The sequence below is a fragment of the Colobus angolensis genome, unplaced genomic scaffold, assembly GCF_000951035.1.
Source record: "Colobus angolensis palliatus isolate OR3802 unplaced genomic scaffold, Cang.pa_1.0 Scaffold59, whole genome shotgun sequence".
Lineage (NCBI taxonomy): Eukaryota > Metazoa > Chordata > Mammalia > Primates > Cercopithecidae > Colobus > Colobus angolensis.
Genome location: NW_012119487.1, coordinates 5,061,029 through 5,078,078, shown reverse-complemented (window position 1 = coordinate 5,078,078; position 17,050 = coordinate 5,061,029). Strand labels below are relative to the sequence as shown.

Here is a 17,050-nt window from a genome sequence, read left to right as displayed (position 1 = left end):
CTACATCTTTCTCCCGTGCTGGATGCTTCCTGCCCTCAAACAGCAGACTCCAAGTTCTTCTGTTTTTAGACTTGGACTGGCTCTCCTTGCTCCTCAAGTTTGCAGACAGCCTATTGTGGGAACTTCTGATCATGTAAGTTAATACTTAATAAAATCATATATACATATATATGTGTGTGTGTACATATATATTTACACATGGGAGTTTATACAAAAATACAAACAAAAAGTACATACATATATATTATATGTAACATGTGTGTGTATGTGTACGTGTGTGTATATATGTGTGTGTATATATATATTAGTTCTCTCTCTCTCTAGGGAACCCTGCCTAATGTAATCAGCTTTCTATAACACTTCCATAATCAGCAATGATGAAAAGGCTATACTGGACCATTTCCTGTGCTCTTAGTTCTGAAACCTCAAGCAAATTTTAATTTCATACACAGCTCCCATCATTCCTCTTGGGAACTTTGAAATCCTCAGCTACTGTAAAATACAGACTTTTTCTGGTCTTGCTGTTATATACATCTGACCAATTTTAAATAAAGAGTTACTGTCAAGGCAATCATTTGTACACTGGAACTGAAGAAGGCTATTGCCATAATGCATATTCCTCTAATAGCAATTACTGAAGCCATTAGCTTATTTTTACAACTAGCAGCCAACTCCAGAAGGCACCATCCATTCCTGAAGGAAGTGCCATTCCTAGAGAACACAATGTGAATGGCATCTCCTTGAACTGTACAACGTGGCTGTACTAAATGTATATTTGATGGCCAAGAGGAGATGAATACAGAATACAATCTACCCTCCAATCCATAGGGTCTGCATCTGCAAATTCAATCAACCAAGTGATTGAAAATAATCAGGAAAAAAAAACAATACAGCAATCAAAATACAAACAAAACTACAGTTAACAGCTATTTAAATAGCATTTACAATGTATTAGGTATTATACGTAATCTAGAGATTATTTAAAGCATACAGGAGGATGTGTGTAGGTTATATGCTAATACTACACCATTTAATATAAGAGACTTGAGCATCCTGGAGGTTGGTGTCTGTGGGGCATCCTGAAACCAATCCCCCCCAGATACTGAGGGAGGCTGTATATGGATAGTTCAATCCTGTGACTGTCAACCCTGGTCACATATCAGAAACACCTGGGAAGTAATTTAAACATACTCTTGCCTGGACCTTGTCCCAGACAAGTTAAATGAGAATCTCAGATGACCAGAATCTCAGATCCTGGCATTGTTTTCTGGTTTTCGTTTTTTAACGTACATTTCTGTTTGCTTTTAACTTCCCTTAGGCGATTTTAATGTACGACCATGGTTGAAAACCACTGATATAATGATATCAATTCTGATTCAAGTCTTTCAAGACAAAGACAAATGATTTAATCTTCTGTATCCATTGACATCACAAAATATTTTACCTAAAACTCTTACCTAGCTTTAACATTAAAAAAAAAACTTAGTAATACGCTTAATTGCCAAATGTTAACATGCATATATATAAAGAACAATGTCAATGCAAATATAAAGAACTATGTCAATGCAAAATAACATCCAAAACAATATCAACTGTGTAAAGGTATAAAATAAGAAGAAGGAATTTCAATGTGATACATTAAAGAGAAACATTTTCTTCAGGAGTGGAACCCATTGCTTCATGAAAGAAACAGATGCACTGGGTTGAATGGGGTATATATGGAAGAGTCTACCATAATCAAATAGCATTTACATTCAATGGCTGTAGTTGATTTTTTACCCCATAATAAGGAAGGGAGAAGTTTAACAGGCACAGCTCTGACTTCTACAATATATTTCTACAGAATCTACTTCTAGGGATACAGGCATTTTTTAAACTGCCTTTTCTAGAAATTATATCAATAGCACCCCGAGAACTGCAGTGATATAATTTGTTCACTCCGGATCTACAGCGTTTAATCACTGGTCTAATCACTTTCCAGGAGAGAATCTCTAGCCCTCTTAAAGATGGAGGCTTTTAACAAAAAATTTTCAGGGATATAAAAATATTGCAAAAGACGTATTTCTCTCAAATTATGTCCTCAAAATGATTTAACCAAATCCTTTGAAATTTCTCACTACAAAACATATGAAATAAATACTTCACATGAATGTATAACTCATCAATGTAATAAAAACACTTCTAATAACATATGGTTAAGTTACGTTCCATCCCCATAATATCTCATTAATGATAATAATCTTATACCTTGGTGAAATATTATTCATGTCTGTATCTGCATTTTTCCCCTTAGTGAAATTTTAGGGACTTTACAAGTTTCTCTGTGGAATAATTGGTTAGCTCCACATTTTAAAAGAATTGTGTGCTAACACTTGAATACAGGACTATATTAACAACATACATTTCAAAGCACAATTATTTATTTATTTATTTATTTTAGAGGCGGAGTCTCACTCTGTCGCCCAGGCTGGAGTACAGTGGCACAATCTCGACTCACTGCAACCTGTGCCTCCCGGGTTCAAGCGATTCTCCAGCCTCAGCTTCCCAACATCAATAATTTCTTTAAAATCACTGTTCAAATTCCTGGGTTCAAGTCTCAGCTCTGCCACTTAACTAGAACTAGTTATCAAACCTTGGTAAGTCACAGTTTCTCATCTATAAAGTGTGAGTAATTATAACACACTTGTTTTGAGGATTAAATGAGAAAACGCATAACAGTATGTATCACAGTGCTTGGCACACAGTGTGTACTCAGTAAATATTATCTACTGTAATTATCTATTGAGTCTTGATAAACTCTAAATTTGGCCTTTATATTTGAGTAATAGTCATTGATTCAAGGATGTTCTTCAAATTAATATTGAAAAATACAGGGCCAGGCATGGTGGCTCACACCTGTAATACCAGCACATTGGGAGGCCAAGGAGAGAGGATCACTTGAAGCCATGAGTTCAAGACCAGCCTAGACAACGTAGGAAGACCCCCGTCTCTATAAAAAATTTAAAAATTAGTTGTATTTTTGTAGTTTTTGGTGAGAATTGTAGTTTACTACAATTCCCTATAGGGATAACTCTGGGAATTACATGTATAGGCATATTTGGCATATGTCTGTAGTACCAGCTACTCAGGAAGATAAGGAAGGAGGATCACTTGAGCACAGGAGGTCGAGGCCACAGTGAGCTGTGATTGTGCCACTCTGCACTCTAGTCTGGGTGACAGACCGAGACCCTATCTCAAAGCATGCATGCGTGTGTGTGTGTGTGTGTGTGTGTGTGTGTGTGTGTGTGTGTGTGTAGAGCTTCAGTTTTCATCCCTTGACTTTCATAATAATCTACATTGTTAATAAAAGTTCTTAAGTTTATTTTGCATTTGAATATTTGCAAGTGATTTTCCAGAAACTATCATTATTACTGTTTTTAGACACTTCTATTAGAAGCTTGGTTCCTATTTTGATTAACAAATAATTAGCAGGTATCTAAGAAATGTCTCCAAGTAATCTAATTACAAATATCATAGTAGGACCCAACTTAAGATAGGGTGCTCATTCTACAATTTTTATTTTAAAAATAAAAACAATTTCCAGAGTTATGCCTTTACCACCATTATCAGCAATAAGAAGGACTATTTCTATTTATAGTAACCCTTATCTACAAAGTATGCACAGAGCACTTCAATACAATATACCTAGTCATGGTGGGCTATTCCAGATTTTTAAAATACCATCACTGTTATTAAGGAACTTGTAATTCAATGAAACACATAAGTATGGTTGCAGCAATAACAAACATCTAGAAAGTAACTAACACAGGTAGGTGTATTAAGGTCTGTATGTGGAAACCAACCAATTTGCAAATGTAACAAATCAGTCTTCCAACTACAGTATAATACTTAAGATCTCTCAAAACTTATTAGACTTATTACCTCAAACTGCAGATAAGCTAGAAAATCAACACTCCTGCCAAGTGGGAACAAACCCTGTTTCTGAATAAATTATACTTGAGTGTGTGTGCATGTACGAACACAGAGACATACATTTTCAAAACTGTAATAACTCAAGTACCATCTAATCGATTTTAAGATTTTATCTAATCTTATTACAGGAGCAGATAATTTTACTTCCCAAAAGTGGTGGATATTTTGAATGAATTAGAGTTGTTCTTAATATTTGTCCATTTTCCTAGATTAGCTGTAATTATAGTAAGTACTTCATAGGATACAAAATTTCAGTTGGGGTAAATTCAAGAGATCTGTTGTACAAAACGGTGACCATAGTAAATAACAATATATTGAAATTTGCTAAGAGAATTTTTTTAATCAGAAAAAATATACACTCTTCTCCCTCAATTATTTGATACTGGAAAATAGTTACTTTTTCAGAAAAATGTTATATTAATATATAATGGGATTAATAATGCTATTTTAAATGTAGTAAAAACATTTTTTAAATTTCTTAGATTTGATTTCTAATATGGAAAATATCAAAAGACAAAACCTACAAAAACAAAAATTATCAGGGTCCTCAATAATTTTTAAGCATATAAAGCAATTCTGAGACTAAAATGTTTGAGAAGTACTGCAACAGACGTATGAATTAGATTCTCAGGGCCCAGCCTGCAAATTTGGATTCAATCAAAAACCCATCAGAAAGAATTGTGATTAAAAAGAGTGTGGTGTGATTGAATATGTTGTGTAAAAACGAAGAAGGAAAATCATCTTGATCTAGAAACCAAGGTTAGCTAAGATAAAAGGACCAGGAAAAGCAAACATTTGCTAAGGGAAAACTTCATAGTGAAACTGAGGCTCCTGAGACTGTAAGTTTGGCCTCAACATTCTTATGCATCTACTTAGCAAATGGTAAATGACAGTGCAATGTTTAAACAAGTACATATATTTAATTCACGATAAAAATCAGCAAACTGTGTAAGTTACAACTTATAGCAAATTACCCTCCTCTATCTCATGGTGCTTAACTGATACTAACTCTTTCAGGTCAAGCTTCTGGAGGAACTGGTCTATGACTGCTGTTCCACTTCCTCTCCATTTCTTATCTACTTAAAGTCTGGCTTCTATCTCACTCTCCTTACCTAAATTTTTAAAGGTGGAAAATGAATCCTACCAACACAAAGATCCCTCCCCAGTTTTTTTTTTTTTGGTCTTAAAATATAACACATGCTTCATGATTTAAAAATCCAGTATCACAAAACAGTCCATGGTTCCACTGTTGTCATGAATCCTCTTTTCAGAAGCAACTTTTTATCTAATAGTAATAATTATTCCTAAATAGCCATATGCTTATATTGCTATTTCTTGATTTATTAATTTCAGATTTTGCCCTTAGGTTCCTGCTTTGATAGCTGAACCTTCATCTTTAAAAGAACAGCAGCATTCAGTGCTATCATTTTTCAGTGTCCATGACACTCTCCTCTTGACTTTTGTGACACTGTGTCATCCCAAAATAATCATGATTTTGTTCGTTTGGCTTTACAATTTCTCAATATGGAGTGTGCTTCAAATTTACTGCCTCTTAGTTACAGATCTAACAAAGATGTTATTTGCACTATACATTTTAAAGAATTTTATCTAAATAAAACTATTTTAGTAATGTTACTATAACATTAAGAGAAACTCCATATCAAAATAAGCTGTGAAAAATGTTAAGTTGGAAAAGCATTTGTTACATTAATCAAAACATGTCAGTAATATGGTATAGCCTATAATAATGATTTAGTCTAGGAAAGTGGCAAATGACAACAGCTACTAGGCTCAAATTTTATTTATTTTTGGCGAGATAGGATCTTGCTCTGTTGCCTAGGCTGTAGTGCAGTGGTGTGATCATGGCTCACTGCAGCCTCAACCTCTTGGGCTCAAGTGATCTTCCTACCTCAGCCTCTGGAGTAACTGGACTAGAGGCATGCATCACCAAGTTTGGCTATTTTTTTTTACTTTATTTTAATTTTTGTAGAGACAGGGTCTCACTATGTTGCCCCAGCTCGTCTCAAACTCCTAGCCTCAAGCGTTCCTCCTGCCTCAGTCTCCCAAAGTGCAAAAATTACAGGCATGAGCCACTGCATCTGGCCTCAAAGTTTATTTTTTCAGGTAGCAAATAATCCATGAATGGTAGACATTATATTCAAATCAAATAAAAGTAAATAATACTTAAAATTATATTGATAAATATTACTGAGTGATGCTATAGAATCAACATTCTAAAAGCACTTAATGGAAAAAATAAATGAAAGTACTTACTAGATGCTATATGTGCCTTTTATGAATGATTAAATTGGAATAAAAGCATCATGTGGCTGTAATATTAGCAACTGTCATAAAGTATTTCCTTAAGGCATATGTAGGACCCTCTAGCATAATGGTACTATAACAGAAACTTATTCTCAGGGAGAACTGTGGTTACCAGAGAGGCTTAATTTCATTGCATTACAGCACTATAGATGAAGAATGTAAGCAAGGGCAAAAAATTTGTATGTATATCTATTTAAAACATATATTGAATAGCATCTATAATTTTATATATGTACATGTGTAAATAATTTTTCTTCTCTGAGAAGAATAACTTAGGTTAAAGCAATGTCTTCAGCATTTTAGGCTCCAGAAAAGTATACATTTAACATGCTTGTCATAGAGGCCTCCCCCAATGCACCAGGTGAGCCATACAAATCCAGATAATGAAAAATCTGATTTACCTGGCAACTCTATTCTGAATGTCTGACCTGTTACCCATGTGCAAATTTAAAGAAGATTAGAGAAACAGTGAAGGCTTACAGTATGGTCATTATGCTTTGAAACATGTCTTCTTATACATGGCAAGATGACACATTTCAGCTGTCCCCTTCGAAGAAGGTGTTGTGCTAGAGAATAATATGTAAATTTTAGTATGGGCTTAAGCACTGACTTCTTATGTATATGTTTATCTTCCTTATGTTCCCATTTTAAAGTAAAACAGGTTAAAACACCTACCACCATACATTTCAGACATTAGGTAAGGTGTTAATTGGAAAATATATAACAAGAACATGTTTGCTGGAAGCCAGTGACTAGAGTAGGAGCTATAATAGTGGCAATATTACCACTACTGCTGTCCCTGAGAATAATGTCAGTTATTAGCTATCACCATGAATAGAATACTAGGGTAGAAATGTTTTGTCCCAGATAGTAAGTCTTATCTTCTCATAAGTACCCTTGTGTTGTGCATAAATGTAACGAAGAATTCTTTGTTTTTCCTAACTAGTTAGAAATAAGATCGGTTTATTATTCAGTAAAAATCATCCAGTTTGAGAGAATGGATATATTACCCTGATCAGTATACATTATGTGGATCAAAATATCACTATGTACCCCCATGAATATGTACAATTATACTTGTCAAGCAAAATCTTAAATAAATAAAAGATTGGAAAAAAACCATCTAAAACACTTCACAATATCTAAGAAAATCACATGCTACTGAAAAGCCCACCAGGAGAGAATTAGTTTTAACTATGGGATAGATTGATGGAGAGTCAAAATTACACCAAATGAAAGAAGCATGCTCAATATACCTACAATTACTCCAGTAGTCATGAAAAAAAGCATGAACTTTTCATTTCTCTTAGGCAGAAATTATGGCTTAATTTATTTTAGTTTCTTGTGTTCTAAATTTGTGCATCTTAGAGTAAGTTTACTTAATTATAAACATTCAGCATCTCCTGTAAGCCTCTTAGAATCTTTTATAACCAAAGAAAATTGCATATTTATCAGCACCTATGTTTCAGTGCCTCAGTTACCTTATGTACCTTAGAAAGACATTTATTTCTTGACTTTGTTTTTAGAATCTAAGCTGTCCTTTATCTATCACAACCTTCCACTTAATTGAAGCTATGTAGTTGGCTTTTAAAGGTGTTTCAAACATCTATTCAAACCTGAAAATGCTTTATCAGGTTATGAATCTAGATTCCCCCATCTTAGGTCTTGATTCCTTAAGAAACATAACTAGTAGTTAAAACTCCAAAGTTTTGACATCACATTTTCATCATGATTCTGATATTGCTTCTTGCCTACAGTTTTGGTCATTTATTAAGAAAATGAATGTGGATACAAAATATTGGGGATAGTTTTATTGTGGCCTGACAAACAACCAAATTAGTTTGCCTTGAAAATCAACTAATTAGTATATAAATTAGTATCTTAGGATAAATATGTTTATAATTAATACATGACTGTCTTATTAAATTTCTTTGTTACATGCAACCAAAAACATAGTATTGTTGTTCCATTGAAAGCAGAATGTTTCTTCCTTCAGCACATATTTGGGTTGTGGGATATCTGATCTTTGAGTGGGGTTTTATTCATTTATACTGTGTGAATGACAAAGCAAAGCTGAGAGAAACCTTTTCAAAATGAAACAGGTCTCTAAACCAAGTCCCTCTATCCAAGTTGCCTTTCTAACTTTTTTGCGCTGTCTCAGTAAAGTATCATTAGATTAGACGTAATATAATTCACTTAAGTTAGCACAAACAAAGAGAACTTACTGAGAAGATACAGGACTCTTGCTCAGAACCCAAAGTCAGAAAGGAATAGGTGAGTCTCATGAAATATATCTTCCAGTTCCTTCTTCTATCCATTTACTTACCTATTCATTCAGCAAATATTTACTGAGTATCTGCTATGTGTGACATATGGGTTTTACTTGCTAGGGATAAAACAGTAAACAATACAGATTAAAAGAAAATCATTGCTCTCATGAAGGTTACATATTACGAAAAGACATACGGATGGAAAATAACATATCTGAAGGGGAAAAAATCCATTCCATTTTTCTAGAATAGGGCATATGTGTAAAAGGAGGCTAAAGAGCTAAACTGGGACAGGCTTTGCAAATAAGGCTAAAAATTCTGGTCTTAGATTAAGAGGCAGTGAAGGTCCAGTGGAAGTCTTTAAACAGAGTAATGGCATTATCAGTCCAGTTCTTAAGAAAGCACATCTATGAACTGTGGGTAGAACAGACTGGTGAAGCAGCACATGAAGATCAAGAGCAACTGCTATATTCCTGGCGAGAGGACATGTGGGCCTCAACCTAAGCAAGGGCAATGAGAACAGAATGAAGGAGATAAATTTGATGATGTTACATAAGTAGAATGGACATGACTTTAGTTGGATGTGTAAAATGTTACAAGTTATCAAAAGTGACTGATGGTGTCATGAACTGAGATAGTGAAGGCTGTGTGAAGAGGAGGTGGGATGATTAGATGGAATAGAGAATGACTCTTGACTTTTAAGTCATTTAGTTGAAGATGTCATTACATTTCAAATATAGAAATTCAGGCAACAGTTGGAAATACAATTTTGGAGTCCAGGAGACTTGACCAGGAATACATGTTCGGGAATCACTGCATAAAGTGTTGTGGTAGGAATAAAGGTTTACTGAGGCATGGACTATAGGGGGGAAAATGGGACTGAGACAACTCATTGAAAGATGCCTACATTTAAGATATGGGGGGGAAAAGGGGCAAGAAATGATTTGTCAGAGGGTTAAGAAGAACACAAAAAAATCCATCAATCTCAATTTATGTTACTATAATGTATTATTGTACATTACCTGAGGAAAAAGGAAGAAAGAAGAGGAGGTAGGAGCCAGGAGATTATGTATATAAATATACATAAAGTTGATATAAGACAAAAGAGAAGAAAAACGAATGTTTTTAATTTATAAGCTGTTATGTTTTTAGATAACATGCATTTCCCTTTTGCAAGGATATAGAATAGGTGTTACAATTTATCTCACTCAGTAGTACTTAACGGGCTAGTTTGATTACATAGAGATTTTATTTGAATGTACGGCACTGAACTTAAATGAAGAAAGGGTATCTGAGCAAAAGGTTTTCATCATTATTCTTCAGGACTTAATTACCTTACTCCAACACTAAGACCAGCTATTTTTACTCAGAGATATTCTAGCCAAAGATGCTCTAATTACCTTGCCTTGAACAGACTCTTCTCATTCCTATTTATATAGTGCACTGAACATTTAAAATTTGCCAGTAGTTTTTAAAAGATGGTATAATACTATACTACCACAAATTAATTAAATGCAAAATGCAGGGGTGCTGGGTTTTTTTCATTTCTAGCTAAATGAACACAACAGGACTTGCTTATTTTACAGAAATAATACAATAGACATTGTTTGTATATTAGAGTCATAGATCACTAGTCACACAATGTTTTTAATATCATGATTTCCAGGATGAGAAGAAAATAAGTTTACAAATGAAAATATGTGGCACTTGTTCAGAAAGGACAATCATTTCCATGAGATATCCCTGGTCTAGATGTGTCTCACAGATACATTACTATGAATAATTTTTCTAAGGAATTATGCTATAACAATTTCTCTAGCACTTCCATGAGAAAACATCTCTCTCAATTCTACCCAGGGAACTGGGTAGAATACACAATTGCAAATGACATACCAATTCATCAAATGTCATCAGATCTTAGCCACTTTTTCTCTGGCTCTGGTACCATTTAGCTAAAAAGCTAGAGTCTTCCAAAAAGAACATGGCAGAAATGATTGAAAAGCATATTGATAAATAAGAAAATAATCCTGACTTTTAATAACAAAGGAAATTGCAAACTATATTGTTCAGAGAAAAAGAAGAAGACTGAAACAAAAGTATGTAACAGATTTACTAAACCCGTTATCTGAGACACATTGAAGTTTGATTGTATAAAACCACATTAAAAAGATGTTCTCCCACAGGATGGTGGAAAATAGAAAAAATAACAAGGAATAGATAAGAGGTCTCAGGGCTTGTTTTACAGCAATAACAACCTGAAATTGTTTGTAAAGAAGATAAGCATTTCTCTTCCAAGAGTGAAAAACAGAAGGGTCTTTATTATCATTTAGCACGGATCATACACATATGCGAAATTAGGGAAAAGAAATGCTTCCATTTGTTCGAACATTCAAATACTCATATAATTTTTTGTTCACTTACAAATTTAAGACTCTTTTGAAAATAAACTAGAACAAGCTACTCAGTAGTGCAAACCCATTCATATTAAAGCATGCCTTTACTGGGCACCTACTAAGTCCAAACACTACCCTGTAGAGGATACAAAACTAAATAAACCATGGTTTTTACATTTAAAAATCTTGCTTTACATGAAAAGATACCTCTATTTGGTGAATATAAACTATAGTACATTAGAGATACTTAATAGTAAATCAAAATTCAGCAACATTTTATTATCTACCATCAGGTTTTAGGGTTCATTGACCCCCCAGAAGTACTCATCTCATTTAATTTGAGCCAATTCACTACTCTTTTAATTTTTTCTTCGCTGGTTTATTACCATCACCAAAAGAGTGTGACAAGATAGTAAATCAATTTTCTTTGGTTTGATTTTTTTCTTTTTGCTTTTCATTAGCAGCTATGATAAAAAGAAGTTGCTACATGGAAGTTTTGAAACCACTAATAATACTAAAATAAGAGATGGAGGTTTTTTGCATCAATTACCTACTATACTTGTATCAGAAAGCAAATAATAAAAAATTGATACTATAGGGAATAGGGTGTTTGAAGGTACTGATATTTTTTAACATATATTTTTTTCCATGGTATCTCTGATACTTTCTTTTTAAATACAGTATTGGTGAATTATGCATCAGTATAACATTGCAAACCCTACATCAACAAGCCTGATTCTAATGGCTACCTTTTCTTAATTTTCTAAATTTAATTTTTACAAATTTTATTAAAGCAATACATGTATACGGTTTTGAAACAGTACTGTACTATTAGGCTTAAATGAAAAGCTGTCGTATTCTGTCCCACTCCTCTGCACTTCAGACTCTTACTCACCTTAGGTGAACATTGTCAATTTTTTAAGCTACTTCTTCTCATATTTTCAAACATAGTTCCTTAAATTCTTTTTAAATTGACAAGTAAAAATTAAAATTATGGCGTATAAGATAAGTTTCCACCTCCCAGGCTCAAGGGATCCTCCCGCCTCAGCCCCACAAGTAGCTGGGACCACAGGCACGTGCCTCCACATCCGGTTAATTTTTGTATTTTTTGTAGAGATGAGGTTTCGCCATGTTGCCCAGGGTGGACTCGAACTGCTGAGCTCAAGCAATTCAACCACACTGGCCTTTCAAAGTGCTAGGATTACAGGTGTGAGTTTTTTTTGTTTTTTTCTTTTTTAAAATTTCAATAGTGTTTGGGGAACACGTGGTTTTTGGTTATATGAATAAGTTCTTTAGTGGTGATTTTGGAGATTTTGGTGCACCTATAACCCAAGCAGTGTACACTGTACCCAATGTGTAGACAACATGATGTTTTGAAATATGCATACACTGTGAGGTAGATAAATCAAGCCATTTAAAACATGTATTACCTAATATACTTATCATTTTTTTGTTGTATAGAGATCTTTCACCTCCTTGGTTAAAATTATTCCTATTTTTTGTAGCTATTGTAAATGGAATCATTTTTTTAATTTCTTGTTCAAACAGTTCCTTGTTACTATACAGAAACACAACTGTTTTTTTTTCTGTATTTACATATATATTTCTAAATGACATACTGCTATTTCCTGATTTTTTTTTGTTTTAATTATTGTGTATCACAAGGATGTTTTCTGTAAAGGTCCAGACAGTAAATATCTTGGGCTTTGTGGGCCATATAGTCTCCTTCTTGACTCTTCTTCTCTGCCATAGTAGCACCAGAGTGGCTGTACACAATATGTAAATATCAAATATACTCTTAGCAATGTTCAAGTATACAATATATTTTCATTAAGTATAATCACCATGATATACAATAGATCTCTTGAACTTGTTCCTCCTATATAAGTGAAATGGTCCCTTGACCAACATCTTCCCAATCCTCCAGCCTCTGGTAACCACCATTTTACTTTGTTCTATGAGTTCAACTTTTTTAGATTGCACGTTAAGAGATCATGTGGTATTTGTTTTTCTGTGCCTAGTTTATTTCACAGAATGTAACATCTTCCGGGTTCATTCATGTTTTTGTATATGACAGAATTTCTAATTTTTTAAAGGCTAGGCAGTATTCCATTATGTATTCACATTTTCTTTTTCCATTCATCCACTGAGGGACTCAGGTTGATTCCATATCCTGGCTATTGTGATTAGTGCTGCAATGAACATAGGAGCGAAAATATCTCTTTGACATACTGATTTCATTTCCTTTGGATATATACCCAGTACTGGGATTACTGGATCCTAAGGTGGTTCTATTTTTAATTTTTTTAGGAACATACATGCTGTTTTCCATAATGGCTCTACCAATTTATATTCCCACCAACAGTGTGCAAGGGTTCCCTCTTCCCTACATCCTCACTAACACTTATCTTTTGCCTTTTGCTAACAGCCATTCTAACAGGTGTGAAGTGATATTTTGGTTTTGATTTGCATTTCCCTGATGATTAGCGATGTTGAGCATTTTTTAGTATACCACTTTCTGTGTTTATTGCAAATAATTTTCAGTACAAGCAAAAATTCAGAACATATTTTGTACAAAACAAAAGGTCTTCACAAATGCCCATGTGTTTGCTAGATTTTAAAATATGTACCGATATAATGTTTTGGGAATAAAGTTTGGGCCAAAATTTGAAAAAGAACTGGCTAGAGTAAATGAAATATTCTTGACTACCCTGATTCTAGGAAAATAAAATAAAACCTGACACTGTCTGCTGTTTACCAAAAATCACAATCTAACAAACAGCAAATGCCAGATGGATTTTAAATCATATTATAGCTTTTCTCAATCTGAAAGGTAAGGTTCCTCAGGGAGTCAAAGGAGAATTCTGCTTGTTGAGCTTTCCCAGCCGTCTGCTTTGATCACTGCCAAATCTGTACTTAAAGGTATGCAAATTCCTCTTACAGCATTGAACTTTTTTTTAATATACCTGGTGGCCATTTTTATGTCTTCTTTTGAGAAGTGTCTATTCAGGTCTTTTGCCCATTTTTAAATCAGGTTGTTTTCTTACAACTGAATTGATTCCTTATATATTTTGGATATATCAGATGTATGGTTGGCAAATATTTTCACCCATTCTGTAGGATGTCTCCTCACTCTGTCATTTCTTTTGCTGTGCAGAAGCTTTTTCATCTGATTCAATTCTATTTGTCTACCTTTGCTCCTGTTGCCTGTGCTTATGGAGTTATAACCAAAAAATCACCTAGACCAATGTCATGGAGCTTTTCCACTACATTGTCTTCTAGTAGTTTTACAGCTTCAGATTTTACATTTAAGTCTTCAATTCATTTTGACTTGAATTTTTGTATATGGTGTGAAATGAGGCTCTAATTTCATTATTCTATGCAAGGATATCTAGATTTCCTAGGACAATTTATTGAAGAGACTGTCTTTTTCATCTTGTGTGTTCTTGGCATAGTTGTCAAAAATCAATTGACTATAAATGTATTTACTTCTGGGCCCTCTCTTCTGTTTCACTGGTCTATGGTTCTCTTTTGTATTCTGAAGTCAGGTTGTGTGATGCTTCCAGTTTTGTTTTTATTTGTTTGGGTTTTCTTGTTTATTTGTTTTTTCTCAAGTTTGCTTTGGCTAGTCAGGGTCTAAACAGGATTTAAACAAATAAGATTTAAACAATCCTAAAACAAGTTTTAAGGTTATTTTTTCTATTTCTGTGAAAAATTTTATTGGAATTTTGATAAAGGGTGTTGAATCTGGCCAGGCGTGGTGGCTCACCTCTATAATTCTAGCACTTTGGGAGGCCAAGGCAGGCACATCACTTGAGCTCATGAGTTGGAGACCAGCCTGGGCAACATGGTGAAACCCTATCTTTACAAAAAAAAAACACAAAAATTAGCTAGGCATGGTGGTTGATACCTGTAGTCCCAGCTACTCAGGAGGCTAAGTTGAGAGGATGGCTTGAGTTCTGGAGGCAAAGTTTGTGGTGAGCTGAGACTATACTACTGCACTCCAGCATAAGTAAGAGTTATGCACACACATACACACACATACAAAAGAGTCTACTGAATCTGTAGATTGTTTTAGGGTAGTATGGACATTTGTTTTAGGGTAGTATGGACATTTTAACAATATTAATTCTTCGAATCTATGAACACAGGATATATTCCCGTTTGTTGTGTCCTCTTCTATTTATTTCATCAATACTTTATAGTTTTCAGTGTAGAGGTTTTTCACCTCCTTGGTTAAATGTATTCCTAATTTTTTTGTAGCTATTGTAAATGGAATTGTTTTCTTCATTTCTTGTTTAAACAGTTCCTTATTATGGTATAGAACACAACTGATTTTTTTGTACTTTCTTTTTTTTTTTTTTTTTTTTTGACAGAGTCTTGCTCTGTCGCCCAGGCTGGAGTGCAGTGGCGCAATCTCAGCTCACAGCAACCTCCGCCTCCCAGTTTCAAGCAATTCTCCTGCCTCAGCCTCCCCCAGCTAATTTTTTATATTTTTAGTAGAGACGGGGTTTCACCGTGTTAGCCAGGATGGTCTCGATCTCCTGACCTCGTGATCTGCCTGCCTCAGCCTCCCAAAGTGCTGGGATTACAGGCATGAGCCACTGCGCCCAGGCTTACATACATATTTCTAAATGATGTACTGCTATTTCCTGATTTTTAAAATTTAATAATTGTGTAGCCAGATAGTAAATATCTTAGGCTTTGTAGGCCATATGGATTCTTTCTTGACAATTCATCTCTGCCATGGTGGCACCAGAGCAACTGTGGACAATATGTAAATAAATAGGAGTAGCGGTGTTCCAATGAAACTTTATTTTGAAGTAACAGTGGGCAGTTGGATTTGGACCCCAGGTCACAGTTTGCAAACCCCTTATCTACTGACTTCCCAATGTGGAAGATGAGAATATAGCACTTACCCATCCACCAACACATATGCCGATGGTCATGTCTGCACTCATGTATGTATGTATGCACAAGCACATGAATGAACACACATATACTCTCTCTCTGTTCTACTACACCTATTATCCTAATATCATTATATCTCCAATTTAGGTTAATCACTATTTATTGTCTTATGACCACATACCTATTATTCACAGGCCATGTAATGTTCTGTAATTATGTATTCTTGTTCAAGCTTGGTTCTTCTTAGAGTTAGTAACTGTGTCATTTTTGCATTTGAAAAGTTTCACTAATTCATCTCATACTCTCTGAAAGAACTGAAAAGCCTCCTCTGAATGCAGTACACTGTACATATTCATTAGTTCTATTTTCTTCTTGGGGACATATGTCCCACGGCCCTCTGTTCTCCTATGACGATCTATAGTGGTCATTTCTGGATCTGGTATACAACTGTCATCCTGGGATGTCTCTTTACAAGTCTCCTGTGCTGGGCCCTCATTTTTAAAACCTCATGAAGAACATGCTTCAGCAGTTTCCTAAGAAAGGGTATATCAGAAATGATGGATTTTGAGACCCTGCAGGTTTGAAAATATATTTATTCTTCTATCCTCATATTTGATTATTTGAGTGTAGAACTACAAGGCAGAAATAATTTTCCCTTAAAATTTGAAGTTAACGCTCCATTTTCTTCTGTCTAAAGTTATTGTTCAGAAGCCTGGTACCACTCTAATTCCTGAGCCTTTTTATTTGACTGTTTTCCTCTCCAGAAGCTTCTAGATCTTTTCTTAATTCTTACTATTTTTAAATTTCATGATGAGGTATCTTGATATGAGCTTTTTAAATTTTGGTGGTACTTGGTAGGATCTTTCAATATGAAAGTAATAACTTTTGTTTTTAGAAAAATTTGAATTCTTCAATAATTTCTTCCTTTGTACTCCTTTTATAAAATATCAATATTTTAGACTGATATTTTAATTATTTTTTCTAATTTTAATTTTTTTTCTTCCATTGTATTTTTGTCCTACTTTCTGGGAAATTCCTCATTTTATCTCCTTTAAATAATTTTTTAAAAATTTCTGCTCTTACATCTTTAATTTCTTTTTTTTTTTTAATTTTTTTTATTTTTTTATTATACTTTAAGTTCTAGGGTACATGTGCATAACGTGGTTTGTTACATATGTA

At 34.2% G+C, this 17,050-nt stretch overlaps 1 protein-coding gene across 2 annotated transcripts in view; it reads right to left on the bottom strand.

The window, feature by feature from the left end:
* The window catches only part of RABGAP1L (RAB GTPase activating protein 1-like), an 812,347-nt gene that overhangs the window by 458,349 nt on the left and 336,948 nt on the right, over window positions 1-17,050 (bottom strand). The window lies entirely within an intron of this gene.